This window comes from Heptranchias perlo, chromosome 5, assembly GCF_035084215.1.
Source record: "Heptranchias perlo isolate sHepPer1 chromosome 5, sHepPer1.hap1, whole genome shotgun sequence".
NCBI lineage: Eukaryota > Metazoa > Chordata > Chondrichthyes > Hexanchiformes > Hexanchidae > Heptranchias > Heptranchias perlo.
In genome coordinates, this window is record NC_090329.1 from 19865521 (window position 1) to 19885962 (window position 20442).

Here is a 20442-nt window from a genome sequence, read left to right on the forward strand (position 1 = left end):
TAGAATGCGAGGGCGAGAGAGAGAGAGAATGCGAGGGCGAGAGAGAGAGAGAGAATGCGAGGGCGAGAGAGAGAGAGCGCGAGAATGCGAGGGCGAGAGAGAGAGAGAGTGAGAATGCGAGGGCGAGAGAGGAGAGAGAGAAAGTGAGGGCGAGAGAGAGAGAGAATGCGAGGGCGAGAGAGAGAGAGAATGCGAGGGCGAGAGAGAGAGAGAGAGAGAATGCGGAGGGCGAGAGAGAGAGAATGCGAGGGCGAGAGAGAGAGAGAGAGAATGCGAGGGCGAGAGAGAGAGAATGCGAGGGCGAGAGAGAGAGAATGCGAGGGCGAGAGAGAGAGAGAATGCGAGGGCGAGAGAGAGAGAGAATGCGAGGGCGAGAGAGAGAGAGAATGCGAGGGCGAGAGAGAGAGAATGCGAGGGCGAGAGAGAGAGAGAGAGAATGCGAGGGCGAGAGAGAGAGAATGCGAGGGCGAGAGAGAGAGAGAGAGAGAGGAGAGAGAGAGAGAATGCGAGGGCGAGAGAGAGAGAATGCGAGGGCGAGAGAGAGAGAGAGAGAGAGAGAATGCGAGGGCGAGAGAGAGAGAGAGAGAGAGAGAGAGAGAGAGAGAATGCGAGGGCGAGAGAGAGAGAGAGAGAGAGAATGCGAGGGCGAGAGAGAGAGAGAATGCGAGGGCGAGAGAGAGAGAGAATGCGAGGGCGAGAGAGAGAGAGAGAGAATGCGAGGGCGAGAGAGAGAGAGAATGCGAGGGCGAGAGAGAGAGAGAATGCGAGGGCGAGAGAGAGAGAGAATGCGAGGGCGAGAGAGAGAGAGAATGCGAGGGCGAGAGAGAGAGAGAATGCGAGGGCGAGAGAGAGAGAGAATGCGAGGGCGAGAGAGAGAGAGAATGCGAGGGCGAGAGAGAGAGAGAATGCGAGGGCGAGAGAGAGAGAGAGAGAGAGAGAGAGAGAATGCGAGGGCGAGAGAGAGAGAGAGAATGCGAGGGCGAGAGAGAGAGAGAATGCGAGGGCGAGAGAGAGAGAATGCGAGGGCGAGAGAGAGAGAGAGAGAGAGAGAGAATGCGAGGGCGAGAGAGAGAGAATGCGAGGGCGAGAGAGAGAGAGAGAGAGAGAGAGAATGCGAGGGCGAGAGAGAGAGAATGCGAGGGCGAGAGAGAGAGAGAGAGAGAGAGAGAATGCGAGGGCGAGAGAGAGAGAGAGAGAGAGAGAGAGAGAGAGAGAGAGAGATGCGATGAGAGAGGGCGAGAGAGAGAGAGAGAGAGAGAGAGAATGCGAGGGCGAGAGAGAGAGAGAATGCGAGGGCGAGAGAGAGAGAGAATGCGAGGGCGAGAGAGAGAGAGAGAGCGAGAGAGAGAGAGAATGCAAGGGCGAGAGAGAGAGAGAATGCGAGGGCGAGAGAGAGAGAGAATGCGAGGGCGAGAGAGAGAGAGAGAATGCGAGGGCGAGAGAGAGAGAATGCGAGGGCGAGAGAGAGAGAATGCGAGGGCGAGAGAGAGAGAGAATGCGAGGGCGAGAGAGAGAGAATGCGAGGGCGAGAGAGGAGAGACAGAATGCAAGGGCGAGAGAGAGAGAGAGAGAGAGAATGCGAGGGGCGAGAGAGAGAGAATGCGAGGGCGAGAGAGAGAGAGAGAGAGAGAGAGAATGCGAGGGCGAGAGAGAGAGAGAATGCGAGGGCGAGAGAGAGAGAGAATGCGAGGGCGAGAGAGAGAGAGACAGAATGCAAGGGCGAGAGAGAGAGAGAGAGAGAATGCGAGGGCGAGAGAGAGAGAATGCGAGGGCGAGAGAGAGAGAGAGAGAGAGAGAATGCGAGGGCGAGAGAGAGAGAATGCGAGGGCGAGAGAGAGAGAGAATGCGAGGGCGAGAGAGAGAGAGAGAGAGAGAGAATGCGAGGGCGAGAGAGAGAGAGAATGCGAGGGCGAGAGAGAGAGAGAGAATGCTGAGGGCGAGAGAGAGAGAGAGAGAGAGAATGCGAGGGCGAGAGAGAGAGAGAGAGAGAATGCGAGGGCGAGAGAGAGAGAGAGAGAGAGCGAGAATGCGAGGGCGAGAGAGAGAGAGAATGCGAGGGCGAGAGAGAGAGAGAATGCGAGGGCGAGAGAGAGAGAGAATGCGAGGGCGAGAGAGAGAGAATGCGAGGGCGAGAGAGAGAGAATGCGAGGGCGAGAGAGAGAGAGAGAGAGAGAGAATGCGAGGGCGAGAGAGAGAGAGAATGCGAGGGCGAGAGAGAGAGAGAATGCGAGGGCGAGAGAGAGAGAGAATGCGAGGGCGAGAGAGAGAGAGAATGCGAGGGCGAGAGAGAGAGAGAATGCGAGGGCGAGAGAGAGAGAGAATGCGAGGGCGAGAGAGAGAGAGAATGCGAGGGCGAGAGAGAGAGAGAATGCGAGGGCGAGAGAGAGAGAGAGCGAGAATGCGAGGGCGAGAGAGAGAGAGAATGCGAGGGCGAGAGAGAGAGAGAATGCGAGGGCGAGAGAGAGAGAGAATGCGAGGGCGAGAGAGAGAGAGAGAATGCGAGGGCGAGAGAGAGAGAGAGAGAGAATGCGAGGGCGAGAGAGAGAGAGAGCGAGAATGCGAGGGCGAGAGAGAGAGAGAATGCGAGGGCGAGAGAGAGAGAGAATGCGAGGGCGAGAGAGAGAGAATGCGAGGGCGAGAGAGAGAGAGAATGCGAGGGCGAGAGAGAGAGAATGCGAGGGCGAGAGAGAGAGAGAATGCGAGGGCGAGAGAGAGAGAGAATGCGAGGGCGAGAGAGAGAGAGAATGCGAGGGCGAGAGAGAGAGAGAATGCGAGGGCGAGAGAGAGAGAGAATGCGAGGGCGAGAGAGAGAGAGAATGCGAGGGCGAGAGAGAGAGACAATGTGAGGGCGAGAGAGAGAGAGAGAGAGAATGCGAGGGTGAGAGAGAGAGAGAGAGAGAATGCGAGGGCGAGAGAGAGAGAATGCGAGGGCGAGAGAGAGAGAATGCGAGGGCGAGAGAGAGAGAGAGAGAATGCGAGGGCGAGAGAGAGAGAATGCGAGGGCGAGAGAGAGAGAGAATGCGAGGGCGAGAGAGAGAGAATGCGAGGGCGAGAGAGAGAGAGAGAATGCGAGGGCGAGAGAGAGAATGCGAGGGCGAGAGAGAGAGAGAATGCGAGGGCGAGAGAGAGAGAGAATGCGAGGGCGAGAGAGAGAGAGAATGCGAGGGCGAGAGAGAGAGAGAATGCGAGGGCGAGAGAGAGAGAGAGAGAATGCAAGGGCGAGAGAGAGAGAGAGAGAGAATGCGAGGGTGAGAGAGAGAGAGAATACTAGGGCGAGCGAGCGAGAGAGAATACGAGGGCGAGCGAGAGAGAGAGAACGTGAGAGCGAGAAAATGCAAGACAGATTAAGATACATGCGAGAATAAGTTCAAGGTTTCACCTCCTATTCCCTTCAGCCCCTAATTTTATTGCCAGAAGAAATCCTGGCACATTACAGTGGAACTGTTTTTGGCCTCTTGCAATGGGCACAATAGTGGAGTTCCTTTCTGGACAATGATCAACGGCAAATTTATCTAGTTATTGAAATATTAGGTCATGGGATGGAGTCATGGAACTAAACAGTTTCCAGAGTCACTTGTAAAATATTTGGTGCCAAAGGCAGATGCCCCTAATTTAAGACCTCTTCTTAGGCCAGGGGACCTTGGCAGCAAGTTAAGCATATTTGGATTGAAAATTGGGAGTTTGCAGGACATCATTTCAAAGCGGTCTCTGCACTTACAACAACCCCAAATAAAGCTAATGGGGAAAGAACTGCAGTCAAACCACGATTATCCACCAGTTCTTTTGCAGGATTAAAATCTTGAAGCTATTATCACTGCATTCAGGTCATGGTTTTATCCCCCAAAAAGCTGTTGAGGCTGGGTTCAAATGAAAATTTCAAAACAGAGATTGATAGATTTTTATTAGGCAAGGGTATTAACAGGTCTGGAACCAAGGCGGGTAGATGGAGTTACGCTACAGATCAGCCATGACCTAACTGAATGGCAGAACAGGCTCAAGGGGCTGAATGGCCTACTCCATTTCCTATTGTTATCTGTATTGTACATGTCTTCAATCTTGTGTCTAAGGTACTGTCGAATCATACGTGTAGGTCCAACTTTGGGAACTGTTGAACTATCTTGCCAATTTCCGTTATCCACCACAGGAGTTCTCCTCATTCTGCAGGATAATAGGGGCTCCACAGCAAACAGATTCTGAACAAATTCGTTCTTGTACAAGAGTTGTAGGAAAGTTTTGAATCGGGACGTATGTGATATCTATGCGCCCCCCCCCCCCCCCCCCCCCCCATCCCACCCCACCCGACCCTACTGAATATGGTGGCTCATGTTGGAGTACGGCGCCATCGGCACCAGCCACACACTCGTATTTCACCCAGTCGCCATTCACCTGAGGTCCATCCCACTTTGGAGGAAAATCTTCACAATGCACAAGTGAGTTACAAAGATCTTCCTCATTCAACAGTCAGCAACAGCATCATCATCACCATACAAGCCATCCATATTTGTGCTTTAAGTAAAATGGTGGGTCTACCGTCCTTATTCTTTGAATGGGCAAAAATCCCTTTAATGATTTAATGTAGTTACTTCACACCAAACAGAAATGCCTGTTCACTTCCATGCCAGTTACACATTTACCAACACTTCACTGTGAAATGTATACTTTTTGATTTCGCACTGCTTTAAAAAATATCTGGCAGGAGAATTATTACAAATGCCCTGCCACAGCCTTAGGGAGATGGTAGGCTTACGGTCTGACCATATGGCCCAACTCAACCGTAAAAATCACCAAAATCGGGAATGCTTATTTTTGACTAAGTTCAAGCTTCAAGCCTATCTCGAGCCCCAATTTGCATTATCTGTGCAGCATGTTAACATACCCAGCAACTCATAGCTTCAGCAAAAGATCAGATTCTTGCATTACACCTGTTATGCTGCTTTTATGCCGAGTCTCAAGTGTTGGTGCATTGTTAGTAAAGCCACACAGAAGGACGGGCATAACTTATAGTATAAAAGCTGGGTCTCACACCGTAATGATGGGCACAGCTCACAGTATAAAAGGTGGGTCTCGCACCTAAGGATGGGCACAGCTTACAGTATAAAAGCAGCTGGTGTGAGCTTTTCATGTTATTTTCAAATCTCTGGTGGCTTACTGCTTGATTCCTCAAATCTTAATGAGTGATCAAAACTAACTATTAGTTCTTCCCAATCAATGAAAATTGTATTGGGAGTTGGAAGCCCATTGAGTGGGGTTCTATTTGAATTCGAGCACATACACATGGAATTCTACCGTCCCAAATTCACAGAGCCAATAAGGTGTAAAAATGTGGGTTCCCAACTGTACTGCTACAGGAAAGAAGAGTTAATATTGCATGTTGCTGCACAGACCTGTTGTTAACGTACTCTTTTATCTCTTTTTCGTGGTGCAAAGTGGACCCAGGGGTATGGAGTTCAAATGCAGCCACGGGGATTCCACACGTGACTCTTGCCCCTTTTTACTTTTCTTCTTGTTGCCACTCAAGTCAACTCCAAAAACCCACTACTGCCATTGTTGAGGGAACCCAGCTGCAAAACTTTAGTTCTAACTGAAGACCAGATAGCAGTTCACAAGATGCAAAGAAGTGTGAGTTTCTGATGCTCTGAGGTACAAAAAAAAATGGTTCACAAAATGCAAATTGTGAATGCGAACAGCTCACACGATTCGGTAATTTTTCATAATCGCTGAAACTCATAAGGTCAGCCTATGGGCCCAAACCAACTTCCTAGCGCATAGCATGTTAGTTGCAAAGTTAAAAAAAACAAAAAAGAAAAGAAAAAAGAATAAAAGAAGAGAAAAAGAGAGAAGGAAAGAACTTGCATTTGTAGAGCACCTTTTATGACCTCAGGACATCCTGAAGCGCTTCACAGCCAATTAAGTACTTTTGAAGTGTAGTCATTGTTGTGATGTAGGAAACGCAGTCAATTTGTGCACAGCAAGGTCGGTCCCACACACAGCAATGGGATAAATGACTAATTAAACTTTTTTTTGGGTAGCGTGAGTGGAAGGAGCATGGTGGCTAGCAGGGAACAGCTGTTGAAGAGTGATCACCTACAATTTTGTGAAAAGTATAGTTCTATAAAGATCCTATCATGGGTGGCGCCTCAAGCTAAGCAATGAAATCCATGATGTAAAATCCTTTAATTACCTCCCACTAACTACATTTTAAAGCTTCTGTCAATAGCTGAGGTTTACAGTACACTGTAGTTCAGCAACCCCAGGGAAATTCTTTTTACACAAACATGTTTAATATTATAATTATTAACGCTCAATCCATATAATAATGTAAACGCAAAACAGTAATTATAATGAAATACGACTTTTATCATACAAGTTTATATGATCTTCAAATTTTGACAATTTGTCTGAATCTGTCCAAACACAGCCTTTAAGTATGCTCTGTTCTTAAATATATTGTGAACTCTTAACTTCACTTAAAGACCCAAGTATTTGGGTAACGTGTCTTTGGTGCATATATCAAATTCTCCTTTGGTGCAACAGCAGCAAGTTCTTCAGCTAGCAGTCTCTAGAAAATCACGAACAAACACAGAAATTGAATTTATTCAGCACCGTTCACATCCTCAGGCAGTCCCAAAGCATTCACTTTCAAATAATTACTTTTAAAGTGTAGTCCCCGTTTTAACATATGCAAACATGACAAGCCAATTTGTACACAGCAAGGACTCACGAACAGTAATAAAATAAATGACCAGTTAATCTGCTTTTAGTGATGTTGGTTAAGGGATAAACGTCGGCTAGGACACTGGGGAGAACTCACCCGCTCTTCTTCAAATAGTGCCATGAGATCTTACATGTGCACCCAAACAGGTGGTTTAACATCTCATCCGAAAGACGATAACCCCAACTATGCAGGACTCCCTCAAATACTGCACTGAAGTGTCATCTTCGGTTATGTGTTCAATTCCTGGAGTGGGATTGACTCAGAGGAGAGAGTCAACCTGAAACTAAACTCAGTGGTAGCTTTCTTCACTGCGGACACCACCAAAACAGTACCTGCAGATAATGTAATCTCAAAACAAACCAGCAACAGAATTAAGTTGGTGGGGTTCTCCGGTGCCTCAGTGGGTAAATCCAGCACACTGTGGAAGACACCGAGTCCTATAAACAACACCCTGAGCAGATGCAGACGATGCTGATCTCACCCAAGGTAGAAAGCAGTCTTCTACAATTGACCACAGCCGACGCTGGCAAGAGGAGAAGCACATGGGAGAAAATCAGCCAGATTTCTGCTCCTGATTGTTAACTAGTGCCCTCTCCCCCTGGATAGTGTACATTTCAGGACTCAATTGTATTGCATTCTCTCCTCACTCTTCCCCCTTGAATAGAATGCCACCATTGACCACTTATAAAGAAGTAGTTGCATTTGTATGGCGGCTTTCACGACATTAGGACATCTCAAAGTGTTTTACAGCCAATGAAGTACTTTGAAGTCTAGGTACTGTTGCACTTATGATTACACAAGACGGGACACTTGGGTAAGGAACCCATGATAACCTTGGTGCCTTCAGTAAAGGAGAGAAACAGTGGGAAGTGCGAAAAAAGAGAATGGGCAGGACAAACAACAGTTAAAGGTTAAAATGCATCTCTGTAAGTACTAAATTTCCTCAGCGACTTCAGCCAATTGAGCTCATCGCCCAAATTTAAACAACCTTCCTCTGAAAGGTTCCACCGTGAATTTCTTTCAACAGCAGCTTACACAACAGAGTCTTTGCGGTGGTGGGATTGAACAAGAGCCCGGTCAATCTTTAAGACACCAGTAAATCAAAACTCTATGCTTTAGGTGGAGAAGAGGTATCTCCTGCCTGATATCAGCCCAATATGCCTCTTCCATAGACCATTTTCCAAAACGAAGGCTTAGGAACCCTACAAATAAAGTTTACCTCAAAAATAGAATGTACAAAAAGTTAGGAATATTAATTTTTTTTAAAAAAAAGAGATAAAGAGTGAAGAGCAAAATACTGTGGATGCTGGAAATTTTAAATAGAAACAGAAAATGCTGGAAATACTCAGCAGGTCAGGCAGCATCTGTGGAGAAAGAGTGAGTGTAGAAGAATAAAAGACCATTGGCCCAGTAAGCCAGCTCCATCTATTAGACCAGGCACATAACAATTTGAACGAACATGGAATCTATCTCATTTATAAGAACTCCTGAAGAATGTTAGCGGTTACAAATTAAACTTGGAAGATAAAACACAAAATCTAATAATTCACGAAAGATAACTGGACAAAATCTCCAGATTATCAGTCTAATACTGCCAACTACATAATTCAACACTGGCCAGCTGTATTCCTCAGATGACTTTTCTATAATCTTAACAGGATTGGAGGCATCATGTTCCATATAATATTTTGACTATTACACTTATCCTTATAATCCTCAGTTATAAACCTGATCAGATAAACACCAGCTCCTTTTAAAAGTTCCTCCATTAAATATCTTATCAGTGGAGACATTTCCCCACAGTCATTCAAAACTGTTCACGATCTATATTAATCATATTGGCTGACATTTTAGTAGATACCTAAATGTCTCTCTCAATCCCTCGTGAATGAAAGGAGGAAGCCCCAATAATATAACTTGATTGGCTCATCAAATAGCAGCTTTCTGCAAATACTGTACAAAGACATTTGAACAAATCCGACATGATAAGTAATTTGACGAGCAAAGGGCAACCTTAAACAGCATGCATTTCAATTTACTTAGGGTTTCATGATTTGTATATTCCCAGTAGTATTAAGCTAGATGGCAGCGAAAAACTGAACCTTCCACCCCCAACCAATATAATGGAAAAACTACATTTGATTAAAGTAAGAAAGCTATCACTCAGTCAATTGTAAATAGCGACGGTCAAACAAATCCAAGTCCATGAAGTGAAAAACTATTTTGATCGTCAAAATGAAGGTCATCATCCTGGTTGATCGATTTGATCTTTGACCTAAGGGACTCAACGGAGTACAAGTACAAGGTGCATCAAACGATGTATCAATACACAATGTCCATCAATCAAATCATTACGTTGCTTTTAGTTTTTGTAGACAAATTATAAAACTTATATGACCTAAACCAAATATCTTGCGAATACAGTTATGTGGAGAGACTGGAGAAGCTGGGATTGTTCTCCTTGGAGCACAGAAGGTTAAAGGGAGATTTAATAGAGGTGTTCAAAATTATGAAAGATTTTGATTGAGTAGATAGGGAGAAACTGTTTCCACTGGCAGGAGAGCCAGCAACCAGAGGACACAGATTTAAGATAATTGGCAAAAGAACCAGAGGGGAGGTGAGAATTTTTTTTTAACACACACAGCAAGTTATGATCTGGAATGCACTGCCAGAAAGGGTGGTGGAAGCAGATTCAATGGTAACTTTCAAAAGGGGATTGGATAAATACTTGAAAAGGAAAAAAATTGTAGGGCTACGGGGAAAGAGCAGGGGAAGTGGGACTAATTGGCTAGCTCTTTCAAAGAGCCGGCACAGGCACAATGGGCCAAATGGCCTCCTTTTGTGCTGTATGATTCTACGATACATACCTGCCATCCAACTGGATCGCTTCTATGGCTTTTTTTTTAAAACTCGGATTTTGGCGAATTCTTGTGTTCCAAGTGAGGGATGTCAATGCTGGAGAACTTTTGGTATTTATTGAATTAAGCACTCTCAATTTGGGCAGAGTTTAAACCGCACCCCCCCCCCCCACTCTCCGCCCACCCACTACCCTGCAGCCAACTTTACCTTACTCCCTACCTCACAAAACCATCCCCCTTCTGCATCAGTGGGAACTTCCATTTCCAACACCAGTTATTTTTTTTTTACACACGGGGGACTATTTTAAGGCAAATTTCCCAATCCTGTCCACAAAGGAATGAGTCGAGATTGCATGAACTCATTCCGTGTAGCAACCTTATGACTGAATGGAAAAGGGGAGACTTAAATCTCATCTCAGCTGAATTCAAATGCAGGTACGAGAGGTGAAAGTACTCTTCACCACCCCATTGATTTTAATCTATTTCTAACAACAATCACAACCATTTATATATTGCATTTCACCTAAAGACACCTCAGAGTATTTTACAGGCAGAGAGGTGAACAGTGAACAAGGATAGAACTTGCCTTCATATAGTGCCTTATCATATCCTCAGAATGCCCATGGCACTTTGTAACCAATAGATTACTTTCAAAGTGCAGTCACAGTTGTTATGTAAAAGAAAGACAGACTTGCATTTATATAGCACCTTTCACGACCTCAGCATATCCCAAAGCAGTTCACAGCCAATGAAGTACTTTTGAAGTGCAGCCACTGTTGTAATGTAGGAAATGCGGCAGCCAATTTGCACAAAGCAAGGTCCCACAAACAACAATGAGATAATGACCAGATAATCTGTTTTTTAGCGACATTGGTTAAGGGATAAATATTGGCCAGGACACCGGGAAGAACTCCTCTGCTCTTCTACGAAGTAGTACCGTGGGATGTTTTACGTCCACCTGAGAGGGCAGACGGTGCCTCGGTTTAACGTCTCTTCCTAAAGGCAGTATCTCAGACAGTGCAGCACTCCCCCGGTATTGCACTGACGTGTCTTCTTTGAATAGTACAATAGCGTTTTTTAACGTGTATCTGATGCCGCACAGAGTGCCTCACTTTAACGTCACATCCAAAAGATTACTTGGTGAAATCCACAGTGGAACTTGAACCACAACATTCTGATTGAGAGGCAAGAGTGAAACCAACTGAGTTAAGGTGCTATTTGATGAAGGGTATGAGGGAGGGAAGCAGCTTGCAGGCCAAAGCATGATCCAAGTAGTAAGTATTTTTGGTAAGTAAAAAGTAATTTTGGAGGGAATTCCAGAAGGCAGAGGCATCGCGGCTGATGGACTGACTTACTGACACCCACCCCAAGTTTCTTAGAGATATCCTCACTCCTTTCCTCCCTCAGCTTCTGCACCGAGTGACTCCTCGTCCTCGGTGATTTCAATCTCCATCTCAACTCACCTTGCCCTCTGATTTCACTGTCCTCCCTTAACCTCTCCCCCCAGAAAAACTCTTCTACCCATATTCATGGCCACACCCTCGACCTCGCCATCTCACATGGACTCTCTACTCCCATGGTCTCGATCACAGACTAGATCATTTATGATCGCTTTCTTGTATCCCTCACATCCCCCTACCCCCATCCAACCCCACTTCCTTCTGCACCCGCCAATGGAAAAAAAACTGCCCCCTCCAAATCATTTTTAACTGGACTTAAATACTCCCAACTTTAACCCTCCATTCACCACAACAGTTCCACAGCTGAATCACTCCCTCACCTCTGCCTTTGATGCCCTTGTCCCGAGTAAAACCCTTACTCTTTTCCACCCTGTTCGTTCCCCCCGGGTATAAGCCCCATCTTCGCTTCCTCAAACCCAAGGGGCACTGGCTTGAACATATGCAGCTGGACAAGATCAAACGCCATCTCCCCTTGTTCTCCTCTGCCAAAACCACTCATTACTCCAAGATCATCCTGAAATTAAAAGATAACGCCTGGCTTCTTTTTTACACTTCGAATCGTCTCCGTAAACCAGACAGCCTGCCCACTCTGCCCTCACCATCACCACTAGGTGTGAGGAGCACATGAACTTCTTTGGCGTTAGGATTGAGACCATCCGTTCAGCTACCTCTTCTGTTTCCCTCCCTTCCTCACTAAGCCAAACATTCCCTAAGGTGCCATCCACCCGAGCCTGTGTTTTTCTCCAACTTCTCTCCCATCTCCTCGCATGCTCACTCTGAGCTCATCGTGTCCATGAAACCCACCACCTGCTCTCTTGATCTCATTCCCACTAAAATGCTGACCACCTAACTTTGCTTCCTGGTCCCTGATCTAGCTGACAATCTAAATGGTTCCCTCTCTTCAGGTACTGTCCCGCTCTTTTTCAAAACTGCCATCATGGCCCCGCTCCGGTAATGCCGTTGAATGTCATGGGGAGGTGGTTAGACACTCTCTTGTTGGAGATGGTCATTGTCTGGCGCGAATGTTACTTGCCACCTATGAGTCCAAGCCTGGATCTTGTCCAGGTCTTGCTGCCGGCCTGGGACTGCTTCATTATTTGAGGGGTTGCGAGTGGAACTGAACACCATGCAATCATCAGCGAACATCCCCATTTCTGACCTTATGATGGAGGGAAGGTCATTGTCTTGTTGAAGTTGTACAAGACATTAGTAAGGCCACATTTGGAATACTGTGTACAGTTCTGGTCACCCTATTATAGAAAGGATATTATTAAACTAGAAAGAGTGCAGAAAAGATTTACTAGGATGCTACCGGGACTTGATGGTTTGACTTATAGGGAGAGGTTGGATAGACTGAGACTTTTTTCCCTGGAAAGTAGGAGGTTTAGGGGTGATCTTATAGAAGTCTATAAAATAATGAGGGGCATAGATAAGGTAGATAGTCAAAATCTTTTCCCAAAGGTAGGGGAGTCTATAACGAGGGGGCATAGATTTAAGGTGAGAGGGGAGAGATACAAAAGGGTCCAGAGGGGCAATTTTTTTTCACTCAAAGGGTGGTGAGTGTCTGGAACGAGCTGCCAGAGGCAGCAGTAGAGGCGGGTACAATTTTGTCTTTTAAAAAACATTTGGACAGTTACATGGGTAAGATGGGTATAGAGGGATATGGGCCAAGTGCAGGCAATTAGGACTAGCTTCGTGGTATAAACTGGGCGACATGGACATATTGGGCCGAAGGGCCTGTTTCCATGTTGTAAACTTCTATGATTCTATTCTAATGGCTTCTCTTCCCACCCGAGCATCTCCAACAACGGCTTTTCTTCCCACCCGAGCATCTCCAGCAATGGCTTCTCTTCCCACCCCTGCTCTGGAGTTTCCCAAGGATCTATAAGAACATAGGAAGAGGAGTAGACCATTCAGCCGCTCAAGCCTGTTCCATCATTCGATTAGATCATGGCTAATTGGTCAGCAACTATACTGACCCGCTTTTCCTCCATATCCCTCGATACCCTTACCTAAGATAAATCTATCGATCTCAGTCTTGAAAATTTCAATTGACCCCCAGCATCCACAGCATTTTGGGGAGGGGTGGGAGGGAGTTCCAGATTTCCACTACCTTGTGTGTGAAGAAGTGCTTTGTGACATCATCCCTGAACCGCCTAGCTCTAATTTTAAGGTTTTGCCCCCTTGTTCTGGACTCCCCCCACCAGAGGAAATAGTTTCTCTCTGTAGCCTATCACTTCCTTTAATCATCTTAAACATCTCAATTAGATCACCCCTTAATCTTCTATACTCAAGGGAATACAAGCTTAATCTGTGCAACCTGTCCACAATTTAACTCTTAGCCTCGGTATCATTCTGCTGAATCCGCGCTGCAACCCCTCCAAGGCCAATATATCCTTCCTGTTTATCTTATAACACAGATCAAATAACTTTCAATCAACTTCAGAAAAGTGAAATATCCAATTGAGGTAATGTATGTCACAAGCCACATAGGTTTCTTGTACACCCACTTTTAAACTTATTTGAACCCAAGAAAAGAAACTACATTCATATACATAAGATCATGTCAAATGTTGCTGTAGATTTGCATCATATACCTTTAGTACCCTTCTATTATGGAAACCATGTAGTACTTGACTATTTACTTCACAAGCCTTTAATCCTCAGAAAAGACTTGCCTCATCTTCCATCAACCCCCTGTTCAAACAGCAATGCTAACCAAGAAGGATATTTCCATCCCATATGAGAACAGTAACATTGCACTAAATTACATTTTTAATGCTGCATTAAATATGTTCAAAGGTCTCTGCCTCGAAGAGCTTCCAGACACCATGCCTGACACGTAATAAGATGTCAGAGTGATTTCAAGTTGTAAATTTATATCATGGCTTGACATGAATCACCAGACAGTAGAAACATTAATCAAAATAAGGACTTTTTTTTTGGTCTCAACATGGGACCATATAACTAAATAATACCTCAACTAGAAGCAGTGGTTTCGAAAGCTAAGCCCAGTAAAATATTCTTATACAATATTGACATTATTCATAAATTATATTGAGAGAGAAAGCTATTTGGTCTATTTAAACAGATATCAAATTTCTCTTGCAAACCTTTTGATGAAGTGTTGATTTTATAATTAAACTGGAAAGAGCTACTTGCTTTCTGTCCTGTCAATCTGAAAGTGACTGAGACAATGTACATTACAGGGCTAACTAAAATTTTAAAAAATTAAGTATCATGACTCATGGAATCGCAGTAGAAAGTTCTGTAAAGAATAAACTGCACCCACTGGGAGCATTCTAAGAAGTATTTTGTAATCTGAAGCATATTGTACTTGTGAGAACAAGCACATACAGACGATCATTTTTTTTTATTCCAATAAAAAGGTTAAAAGTTACAAACACAGACTTGCTATGAAAATTTCAAAACTGAGATTGATAGATTTTGATTACGCAAGGGTATTGAGTGTTACGGAAGGGTAGGTGGAGTTAAGACACAGATCAACCACAACCTAATTGAATAGTGGAACAGGCTCGAGGGGCTGAATGGCCTACTCCTCTTCCTATGTGACTACATTGCATTACTGTTCCGCTAATACCAACACTATCCAAGACAGGTAAAAAAAAATTGTCCACCCTAACCCTCTTGGGATGCAGTCAACGGAAGATAACTCCCTGTTGGTATCAGGCCTTCCCCAATTCTATGGGTCAAGACTCAAGAAAACAAGCTTGCAAAGGCTCTCAGTCAGCTTACTTCGTCGGCACCAATGGGGCCACATCCTGAGCATAAATATAAGTACCAGGTACCTTTAAGAAAGGCAGGAACCCAACAGTCAACCCTGAACAGTGGCACGCTGAGTCAGCAGATGGGCGAGTGTGCTGAAGAGCATGGCTGGTGAGCAACATGTTTTTGAACGTGCTTGATGCTTAGCTCAAAGATCAATGACAGCCAGCTTTCTTCTTATGGGTGTGATTGGGCCATTTGGTGCCAGGCATCACTGGTCAAATCAAACTGACTGGAGCCCATGCCACGGATGCCAGATGCTGCCAGTTAAGTAGTGTCACCTGCAGCTTGGGCAAAGCCACTAGAGGATGGTACAGAGCTCGCTGTAAGTGCCAAGCTTATCCAATTTTTTTTGTCGCAGGATTTTTTCCAATCTACATAGCTAATTCCAATTGGTGCCGACAGAGAACAACAACTTGCATTTACATAGCGCCTTTAACGTAGTAAGACGTCCCAAGGCGCTTCACGGGCGCGATTATCAAACAAAATTTGACACCGCGCCACACAAGTAGATACTGGGGCAGAAATTGCTTGGAGCGGTGAACCAACAGTGCTCGCCGCTCCATAGACTCATACTAACCCACTGACTTACCGCAGTCTTTTCTTCATGCACTTCCTCGAATGGTAAGCAGAGAAGAGCCCAGCGTCAGTTCAGGCAAAGCTCGGACCTGTGGAGGAAGCAATTTCTCCCCTCGGCCAATTAAATCACAGTATTTTTGACAAGTTGCGTTAACTGTCACTGCAGGCTTGGAATGTTAAAACTAGGAAGTGAAAGGTACATTAAAATCATTGTAAAAACAATTATAGACAGCGAAAAAAAGAGGGTAAGGAATAATTGAATTAAATAAAAACAGAAGGGGAAAGTAAAAAAACAATTTTTAATGACCAAAAACTATTAAAATAAGGAATACTAAGATTCCACATTTTTAAAAGTTCATTTTTAGTTGTTTGGCAGTCATTAAGACTTGCCGTGCTGTTAAAACTTAGTTTAGACTATATTTTTTAAGTGTACCTGTTTTGTGGCATAATTAGTTACTTTGCATTTGGACAGATAAGCAAGTTTGCACATTTTCAATGATTTCTCAGCATGCAATATACCTTTAATTCGAAGCTGTCATATCACCAGCCAACCAGGAGGAGCAAGTTCCGGATTTCCGCTTTTCACTGCGCATGTGCAAATGCCAAAACTTGTTCCTGCATTTCGCCACTAACAACGGAGAGTGCTGTGAGCTCACCCTTATTTTGCAAGCAATTTCTGCCCCATTAGGACAGGTGCTTGGTCAAACAGGTAGGTTTTTAAGGACCATCTTAAAAGGAGGAGAGAGCAGTAGAAGTGAAGAGATTTAGGGATGGAATTCCAGAGCTTAGGGCCTAAGCAGCTGAAGGCACGGCCGCCAATGGGGATGCACAAGAGGCCAGAATTAGAAGAGCGCAGAGATCTCGGGGGGTTGTAGGGCTTGAGGAGGTTACAAAGATAGGGAGGGGGCAAGTCCACGGAGGGATTTGAAAACAAGTCTTAGAATTTTAAAAATCGAGGCATTCCCGGACCGGGAGCCAATGTCATCGAGTACAGGGGGTGATGGGTGAACAGGACTTGGTGCGATTTAGGATACGGGCAGCAGAGTTTTGGACGAGCACAAGTTTACGGAGGGTGCAAGCTGGGAGGCCAGCCAGGAGAGCATTGGAGGAGCCTAAACAAATGATGCAAGTGCCAGCCAAAGAGGCATCGAAAGCAGCAGTCGAGGCCATCAGCCACAATGAGGGCCTGAGAACCTTTTACACTGTACTTAAACCTGATGGCCTTTTCTGATCTTGGGAAAAAATGAAAAATTGGGAGGATGAAGAGACAAAACTGAAGATGATAAATTCATTACTAATTTCAATATGAATTGAAGAAGCATTTTGGGTTGGGTGGGGGGGGGGGGGGGGGGGCGGTGAGACACATTTTAGGTTAGGAACCATAAGTACAGTAACAACCTTTGAAGGTTTACTTACGAGCATTGAACACTTAGCCTATATTGGGAAACATGAATTGATGTTGCAGGGCAGACCTTGGTGTGCTGTGTGGGAATAGAGCTGGTCACATGATGACGTATCCGACCTTGTGATGTCATAAAACATCTTAAAAGGCGTTCATCTCGTGTGAAATTTTATCCAGGGAACCAAAATCTAGAGTCCACCTCCCCTATATTTCCCACACCTGCCACTTTCCCAAGTCTCTCTCTCTCTCATTTTAAATGAGAAGAGTCAGATTTCCCGAAATTGATTTCTGACTCAAAACACAGCCAATTACAAAACGGATGAAAATACATTTACTTTACAAAGCTGGCCACAGATCTTGCTTTTGGAACTTGTCAGCAGAGGAATGATCTATTATTAATTACGGTGCCCTTGACAACACTGGCCCCACAAGCTTTATCCATCTTTACACAACTGTGCAGGTGGAAGAAAAAGATTGGTACAGAACCTAACCCTTTCGTTGTCTGAAATTGAGTTTGAAAATGCCGGAGAAGAAATCAGCTCATAAGAAGGGTGCCAAGAAAGACTTGAATAAAGCACCAGCAAAGGGTGGCAAAAAGCGGAGAAGGTCAAGGAAGGAGAGTTACTCCATCTACAAGGTGGTGAAGCAGGTTCACCCCCAACACCAGCATCTCCTCCAAGGCCATGAGCATCACAAACTCCTTTGTGAAGGATATTTGCGAGCGCATTGCAGGTGAGGCTTCCCGCCCTGGCCCATTACAACAAACTCTTGACCATCAGCTCCTGGGAGATCCAGACCTCTGTGGGCCTGTTGCTGCCCAGGGCAGCTGGTCAAGCACTGTGCGTCAGAAGGGGCAAAGGTGTGAACAAGTACACCAGCTCCAAGTAAAACTCCACCATGTGCTGATAAGCCAGACGACAGGGCCATCTTTGATACTGCTTGCTGTTTCACCATGTGATGATGTGGGGTGTCTGATCACCGAGGTTTAGAAGTTAAACTTTTCAGGTAATTTTATTCTGGACTCATTACAAACCACGCTTCATTTGAAGGTTTCAATCACTGTTCCAGAAATTAAAAACGAAAGATCTGACTGTTAATTTTGTAAAACTGACCATTTTCCTTTGAGCTTGTCCACTCTGCATTTGTCGAAATAGAAAATGAACTCGGCTGTTATCTTTTAAGACTCATGATGTGGTCTGCATGTTGTATTGTTTTAAATAAAGAAACAATTCAGCCACAATGTCGACCCTTTCTGCAGACAGAAAAGTTGATTACAAGGTCAAATGGGAGGTCAAGGTAGATATATGCTTCAGATGCCATGTTTGTGCTAATTGCTTTTCAAGTGTGCCGATTCTCCTCTATTATTTTTAGGAGAGATGAAAGACGATCTATCTAGTAACAGATGTGCAGTTTTAGGTCATGTCAGCTCTCAACTATCAGCAGTCCACAGACTTGGTTATTTATTTTGGAGCTGCTTAATTTCAATAAAACATGTTGTATATTCATCTTCTCCAAATGTAGCTAACGTTTACATTTTTTTTGTTTTTCCTCATTACTGGGGGAAGGGAAAAGGAACAACGTTTTAAATAGTGAATATGGGTGACATCTCTGATGGAACGGATGCTGCTGAGGATTACTATACACATTTGAAATGACAAATTTACTGAAAACACCTTGGTCTCACTATCTGCAAGTTGTCAATTCACTTCCCCATACACGGTCGATCTCAATAACTGATCACAGCCAGCTCCATAGGAGGTCATCAGCAATTATCCTATAAGAAGGAAAACAGCAAGGATGCACAGTGCACTGGTGCACCAATATGCGGTCCAATGGAGCAGACCCGTGCTGTGCCACTGATAATTTCATTCTCACAGCTGGAGCATATAATCATTCTTAAATGGTGGCGTGTAAACATAGCAGTTCAACATACTCTTCCCCCACCCCACCCACCCCGGTCAGTGATTATTTGTTAAATTTTAATTGCCCATGCCCAAAGATTAAACCTTCTATAGACTAGAGCTGGGGTACTGACTAACTTAAGGTTGAGGGCTACAATTCCAAGCAGTCACTTTCTCTCGAGTTCTTTCTCATATACCCACCATAAATAACAACTTGCATTTATATAGCGCCTTAAACGTGGTAAAACGTCCCAAGGCATTTCACAGGAGCGATTATCAAACAAAATTTGACACTGAGCCACATAAGGAGATATTAGAACAGGCGACCAAAAGCTTGGGCAAAGGGGGTAGGTTTTGAAGGAGCGTCTTAAAGGAGGAGCGGGGTGCGGAAAGGGAATTCCAGAGCTTAGGGCCTAGGAAGCTGAAGGCACGGCCGCCAATGGTGGAGCGATGAAAATCGGCAATGCGCAAAAAGCCAGAATTGGAGGAGCCCAGAGATCTCGGAGGGTTGTAGGGCTGGAGGAGATTACAGAGATAGGGAGGGGCGAGGCCATGGAGGGACTTGAAAACAAGCTTGTTTTTAGCAATGTACCCACGCTTCAAAGCCCCTGCCCCCCGCCCCCCCACCCCATCCAAAGGCACAACCACAGGCTTCCCCAAAACACGGCCATGCATTTTATGATGTTTTAACAGCAACAGCAGCCTGACTATGCTAAATTGATGGGAATCTGGGTTTTACTTGCATCGAGATTTCTGTCTGTTGCGAATGATGTGAGGTGGTGCTGGGGAAAGAAAGCAGGGACTGAATGTTTCCCTTCATTGTGCTGTAGTTATAGGAATTCCAAGTGTTGGTACATTTCTTTTTAAATTTTATGGATAGCACTATTGCAGTAGATTATTCATGCATCTAGGGATAATACCTTTCACCACGCCCTGGAGTATGGATCGGCATGGAATGCTGACCGAGCTACAACAACTCCATGATACAAAAATATGAAATGGCTAGACAGCAGGCAAATCAATGGCACATGAACAGCAATGTAGGTCTGGCCCAGAAGGAAAAACAAAACTGGCCGGAATCAAGAGTCTCGACAGCAGGAGTGAAAGTCGAACAGAATACAGTGGAGGAGGAGGAAACTGGCTTGAATCTTGCCAAGGGCCAGAACAGAGGCTCACGGAGGCAGCAGTTGCCTCCCCACTGCACTCTTCCCCCTCCCCCCCCTCCACAAGTGTTACATGTACCTTAGAATAATGGAATCCTATTGACAACACTACCTTTTATTTTAAACGAAGAGACGGCAGGGAGGGAACGGTTTTGAGCAAATTGATGCCACGGGTTTTATTTTTAAATTGATTTAAATACAGCTGGATTAAGCTTATCCCCATTACTCGACAAGTGCTTTAAGCCTCACATGCTGTGTAAAAGCCCAGGCAGAAGTAAAAACTGAATTGATTTAACAAGTAAACAGGTCCTTTATGCTGCAAATCCAGTTTGTGAATGACACTCCCAATTCGACTATTCAGGCTGTAAATGAACCAGTCTCCCTCATAATGATAGTTCCACTACAGCAGCGGTACAGAACCTTGTTTTAATTAACCCAACGTCACATTCAAGTTTCCAAGTAGAAGGCCTATTTCACTAGCTAAAATTAGCATTTCTTTTTCCATCACTGCTTCAAATGATCAAAGGCCACCATGCATATGCAGATTACAGAAGCATTTAGGTTTTTCCCCCAAGAGT

The 20442-nt window shown here is 45.0% G+C and overlaps 1 protein-coding gene across 1 annotated transcript in view; it reads right to left on the minus strand.

The window, feature by feature from the left end:
* The window catches only part of prim2 (DNA primase subunit 2), a 204283-nt gene that overhangs the window by 76990 nt on the left and 106851 nt on the right, over window positions 1-20442 (minus strand). The window lies entirely within an intron of this gene.